Here is a 7,090-nt window from a genome sequence, read left to right on the forward strand (position 1 = left end):
GGATAAATGTCTGTCGATGATTTGCTACAAGAGTAAGATGGGCTTCTAACTTTTTATTTTAGCAAGTACACAATATGTGAAGATCTGAAAAACCTGAGTGAAGGCCTATGCATTCTAAAGCATATACGTTGCATAAATGAAACCCTTGTGACAGCATTTGTCCGAGTATACACTATGTGCACACCTCAAATACACATTTCAAATCTACCTACGCATCCTGTAGCAAACATATGGGCGTAGGTTCGCTCGTGTATCCTGCAGAAGCAAACACGAATTATTCTGGATGACAACAGTGTGGAGGATTTAAATTGTCATGACTTCAGCAAGCGCTAAATTCCCTATACGAGTATTGAGAAGTGCTTGACCGAGAAGTTATAGCCATGATATCAGTAGCTGACAATTTCGCACTTTGTTACAGATTCATCGAAAACTTATACTGATCCCACTGCTGCTACGACGTTCAATGAAACGTGTTCAAGGGTGAGTCAGAAAGTCAGTTCGATGAATAAAGATTACAGTTTGTAGAGATCGACCTAAGTCACTGATTATTTATACATTGAAGCATAAGTGGCTGTGATGTGACCTTTGATGGTTAATGGCGTTCTCGATACTCGTGAGTATCCTCTAAAACACATTCTTTATCTTAGCTCTAACAAAACTCCTGGTAGTAATGTCCGACGACTAGAGGTAAATGACAGAAACTAAATTGTACACACGATTCCAACTGTTCACGAGTAGCCAGCTCCTGGAATTCGTTACCGACTGACATGGTTCAATCAAATTCCTAGGATTCTTCAAGGGACAAACTCGACATGAAGGGACTAAAGTCGTCGTATTTATCATCAATGCATTCTGACCACTAATTCCACCCTCCTTCCAATGAGCTTATCATAGATTATAGCGATTCATCATCAATGGTAGTCCGATAGACACTAGACAAATCAGTGGAGAAGACGTGAAAGAAAACACGGAAATTCAGACCTAAAGTGTAGTATTGAAATGAGATAATAATTCTTCGAACAGAACTAACAGCTCTATTCTAAATTCAATGTGATTAATCAAAGTCTATTCTCTGTAGGATTTGGATACGCGTTTGTGAATTTGTAGTGCATACACGTATCAATGTTTAATACCCGTAAACCATCAATCATTTTCTTGCCCACTTATTGAGTGCATGTTACACATACTAGCATATTCTACGATGGTTGACACAACATGAGGCTCGAGTTTTCACTTTTGTCCTCCGTCTTCTATCCTGACTCACTTTCAACGAATACAATACATACTGGCTTCGTCAGGAAATTTCCCAGTTAGTATTTTTAATTTTCGGGTGGTTCCTGGTCATAAGAAGCACCATCACAAGGAATGGATCACTGTTCTTACACTTGATATGATTGAAGAAAGGAGGAACAAGAAGGCTGCAATCAATACCAGTCGAACAAGAACAGAGAAAGCCAAGGCACAAGCTGAATACATAGAAGTAAACAAGCAAGTGAAGAGGAACATCAGAACCGACAATCGTAAATATGTGGAAGATTTAGCAATGACGGTGGAAAAGGCTTCAAAAGAAGAAAACATGAGACAGCTGTATGATACAACAAAGAAACTCGCTGGAAATTACCGTAAATTAGAACGACCAGTGAAAAGCAAGGGAGGCAAGACAGTCACTAACATTGAAGAACAACGGAACAGGTGAGTAGAACACTTCAAATAACTCCTGAATCGACTAGCTTCACTGAACCCACCCAACATCGAAGTAGAACCCATGAACCTCCCAATCTATGTTTCTCCCACCAAAAATTGAAGAGATAAGCATGGCCATCGGAAAAGTCAAGAGCGGCAAAGTAGCAGGATCAGACAACATTCCAGAAGAGGCACTGAAAGCAGATGTAGCAGCATTGCAAAGACAGTCTTTACAGCAAGATTTGAAATGAAGAACAAGTGCCAGCAGATTGGAAAACAAGATTTCTGATCAAGATACCAAAAAAAGAGATCACAGAAAGTGGGGTAACTACAGAGACATCACTCTTCTCTCAATACCAGGAAAAGTCTTCAGCACGGTATTGTTAAACAGAATGAGAGAATCCGTGGGCGCCCAACTTTGAGACAAACAGGCTGGATTCCATAAGGATTGATCGTGTACAGACCAAATTACAACTCTAAGGATCATTGTGGAACAGTTAATTGAATGGAACCCATCACTCTACATCAACTTCATTGACTGTGAGAAAGCATTTGATAGCGTGAACAGGACAACACTATGGAGTCCTCTTCGACACTACGGCGTGCCTGAGAAGATAGTCAATATCATACGGAACTCCTATGATGGATTAAAATGCAAAATCGTGTATGGAGGACACCGGTAAAGATCGGTGTTAAGCAAGGTTGCTTACTCCCACTCTTTCTCTTTCTCCTGTCGATCGACTGAATTATGGAGTCATCAACATTTGGTGGGAAGTACGGGATACAATGGACAGCCGGGATGCAGCTGCACGATTTGGGCTTCGCAGATGATCTGGCTCTTTTATCACACACGCAACAACAGGTTCAGGAGAAGACGACCAGTGTAGCAGCAACCTCAGCAACAGTAGGTCTCAACATACACAAACGGAAAAGCAAGATTCTCCGATACAACACAGCATGCACCAATCGAATTACACTTGACGGAAAAGCTTTGGAGGATGTGAAAACCATTACATATCTGGATAGCATCATTGATGAACACGGTGGATCTGATGCAGATGTGAAGGTGTGGATCGGCAAAGCAACAGCAGCATATTTACAACTGAAGAACATCTAGAACTCAAATTAATTGTCAACCAACACCAAGATCAGAATTTACAATACGAATGTCGGGACAGTTCTACTGTATGGGGCGGAAACCTGGCGATCTACGAAGGATATCATCTAAAAGATACAGGTGTTTATCAATAGTTATCTACGCAAGATACTTCGGATCCGTTGGCCAGACACCATAAACCACAATCTACTCTGAGAGCGAACAAACCAGATTGCAGGGGTGGAAGAAATAACGAAGAAGAGCTGGAAGTGAATGGGGCACACATCGAGGAAATCATCCAACTGCGTCACAAGACAAGCCCCCACTCAGAATTCTGAAAACCAAAGGAGAAGAGGAAGACCAAAGAACACATTACGCCGAGAAATAGAGACAGACATGAGAAGAATGAACAATAGTTGGACAGAACGAGAAAGGAAGGCCCAGAACATACTGGGTTGGGGAATGGTGGTCAGCAGCCTATGCTCCGTTGGGAGAAACAGGCGTAGGTATATAAGTAAATAAGTAATATTTCAATTAACAATGCAAATCCTGAAAAGTATCTTAATTCAGTCTAACCAAAATGAACTAGAATCAGTACATTCCAGTATCTAGACTACCACCCCTTACTTATCTACTTACATACACCTGTTACCCCCCACGGAGGAGCAGTGACCAGCATTCTCGATCCAACCCTGTACTGAGCAATCCTTTCCAGTTGTTTGTAGTTGTTATTCAACCTTTTCATCTCTGCTTCAAATTCCCGACGTAGTATGTTCCTGAGCTTTTCCCTTTTCCGTTTCCCTTGACAATTCCATTTTAACGCTTGCCTCGTGATGCAGTTCGATGATTTCTTTAATGTGTCATATATACCTTCAATGTCTTTTCCTAATTTCCTTCTCAATTGAAAGTTGGTTTATTTCATTTCACAATTCCACTCAACTGATTGCTCAACGATAATCCATTATGTCACAATTTAGTCTATTCACGACCGATCCATACTGAATACAGCCTGCTGATCTCGAAGTTTAGCGTCTACTGCATATTTCACCCGGTTCAGCAAAACTGTGTTGGAAAGTTTTCCCAGTATTGTCAGTAGTGCGATGTCTCTGTGTATCTCACATTTGCTAAGATCTTATTCAGTTGTTAACCTGCTTTACACTGGTCGTTCTAATTTACGGTAATTTCCAGCGAGTTTCTTTGTTGTATCATACAGTTGTCTCATGTTTTCTTCTTTTGAAGCCTTTTCCACCGTCATTGCTAAATCTTCCACATATTTACGATTGTCGGTTCTGATGTTCCTCTTCACTTGCTTGTTTACTTCTATGTATTCAGCTTGTGCCTTGGCTTTCTCTGTTCTTGTTCGACTGGTATTGATTGCAGCCTTCTTGTTCCTCCTTTCTTCAATCATATCAAGTGTAAGAACAGTGATCCATTCCTTGTGATGGTGCTTCTTGTGGTCCAGAACCTCCTGACATTTTGAAATGGTTGCCTCTTTTATCCCTTTCCAGTTGCTCTCGATAGTAGTTCCCTCCCTATTGAGTAGACCATGAAAGGCCTGGAACTTATTGTCGAGGTCCATGTTGAATTTGTTGAGTTTGTCAGTATGTCGAAGAAAAGCCGAATTTAATTTTTGTGATGTTGTCCGCGCCGTTGTCCAGTGCTTCTTAAGTTTTAATTTCATCTTGGCGACCAGTAAGTGATGATCTGATGTGTATCAGCTCCACTCCTGGTTCTCACATCATCCATCGTCCCCTTGAACTTTTTGTTGATGCAGATATGGTCAATTTGGTTCTGCGTAGTGTGATCCGGTAAAATCCATGTGTTTTTGTGAATGCTTTTGTGTGGGAATATAGTTCCGCCTATGACCAGTTTATTGAAAGCACATAGGTTTGTGAACCTCTCACCATATTTTTCCTTCCTTCCAGTCCATGTCGTCTCATGATGTCTTCATATCCGCTGTTGTCCGTTCCAAACTTAGCATTTAAACCTCCCATCAGAATGGTCAGGTCCTTTGTTGGGCACTTCTCGACGATCGAATGCAGCCTATTATAGCATTGGTCTTTAAAGTCTTCATTGTAATCGTTGTTAGGCACATTGCATTGGATGACGTTCATTGTAATGCTCTCTTTCTTTGTTTTGAAGGAGGCTTTGATGATCCTTGGTCAATGAGATTGACATCCTATAAGTGCACTTTGTGCTTGTTTGGATAGCATCAATGCAACTCCCTGTGTATGTGGGGCATATTTTCTTCTTCATAAATGGAGTATAACAGAAACCCCCCTGAAGCTACTCGTTGTTGTCCAATGTGTTTCACTGCTCCCAAACACCCCAGGTTGTACTTCCTCATTTTTGCAGCAATTTGGAAGACTCTTCTGGTCTCCCACAATGTCCGGACGTTCCATGTACCCATAAAAATTGGTCTTTCTGGAGAAATTATGCATAGAAACTAGGCAGTATATTATCTAACAAATCATTTTTATCTACAGCTTTTGGAATAATCAAATAGTGTTCGAACTTGGACATATTGACTAACTTAAGCCTACTTGCTGTCGGACACATGTATTTACCACTATTTATGATTGAATCGATTCTTTTGTAAATTAAAGACCAAAAGTCACGTATTATCACAGATCATGAAAATAACGCAGGATACTTTAAACTTACATAATTTACATCAGTGGTGGGTAAGGTTCAATAACCTAGTAAACACGCAATTTATCAACTTCAAAATCTGAAGCTGATGATATCAAACGGTTGTATAGAGTATCTTACTACTGTAAAATATTCCCCTCCTCAAAAACATAAACAACCCTACCAAACAAGAAATCTAAGTATCCATAACTTGGTAAACCAGCTATTTAAAAAAATAGTCTGACACAAACAACCACCTCTTAGAACTTTAAATATGGAAAAGTCAACAGGACCGGATGAATTACACCCCAAAATCTCGGGACATATTGCACAATATATCACAGCACCACCGAATGTGATATTCAATATGTCACTTGACCAAGGTGTGTTACCCACGAACTGGAAGGACACAATCGTCACTCCCATACATAAAACGAACAATACAACTTCCACCGAACTAAAGACCTCTCAGTAGACTCACCAGTTTTTTAGTTAAACTACTGGAAAGAATAGTCAAAAAGACCATAATGACATCTGTGGAAACCAACAACTTGTTAAACAGTGAACAACATGGTTTCAGAAAAGGCTTATCTTGCACAACAAACCTCCTTGTAGCAAGAGAGCATTGGATAAAGGCCGTAGAAAACGGAAAATCAGTAGATGTTGTTCACATAGACTTCAGCAAAGCATTTGACAAGGTGCCAACTAATGGACCGCTATTGAAGCCAAAAAACCTTAGTATTGCCGGACCTCTCCTAAAATAGCTTAAGGATTTCCTAGTAGGTCGTAGACAGAAAGTAAGAATAAATTCGAAGTACTCCACTTGAAGACCAGTACTTAGTGGGGTACCTCAAGGTTCTGTACTAGGTCCTTTACTTTTCATGTTGTATGTATATGATCTCCAAAGTATAGTAGAGTCCCCAATGTTAAAGTCTGGCGAGAAATAGCGGCAGATGCAGATACATACGCACCTCAGCCAGACGCTAATATTGTGATTAACTGATCTAGGGAGTGGTTGATGCCTATCAACGCGGCAAAGTGTGTCTACATGCACTTCGGGGACACAAAAGTAGATAGGTGCAACATAGGGGAAGTGCCTGTACCCGTTGTCCCGTCTCACAAGGATCTTGGGGTGACTGTCAGTCATGATTTCAAGACCACGGTCCATTGCCAAGAGGTCGCAGCTAAGGGGTTTAGAACCCTATGGGCTTTGAGACGGACATTCATCAAGTTAGATACTACCATGTTCACTACAGTATACACAACCTTAGTGAGAACTAAGCTTGAGAATTGATTTCAGGCTGCAAGCCCCTGTTTAAAAGGTGACTCAGATATCCCGCAATAAGTACAAAGGGCAGCTACAGGTGCAATTTCACAACTCTAGGGTTTACCATGCAAAGAACGACTTGAAAAGCTAGACCTCTTTATTCTATCCTATCGCAGATTAAGAGTGATTCGATTTTGATGTATAGAATACCAAGAAATGATTTCAGACCCAATCTATCCTCTCTTTTTCTTCCTACTAGATCGGGACATCTCAGAGAACATAGCAGGCGATTAGAAGAGCCAAGAAGGAATAAAATACCAGTGGCATACAAGTTTTCACACCGAGTCATCAATTCCTGGGACCTATTACCAGAATCAGTGGTGTCTGTACCTTCGATTGACTCATTCAAGAGA

This window comes from Schistosoma mansoni, assembly GCF_000237925.1.
Source record: "Schistosoma mansoni, WGS project CABG00000000 data, supercontig 0041, strain Puerto Rico, whole genome shotgun sequence".
Lineage (NCBI taxonomy): Eukaryota > Metazoa > Platyhelminthes > Trematoda > Strigeidida > Schistosomatidae > Schistosoma > Schistosoma mansoni.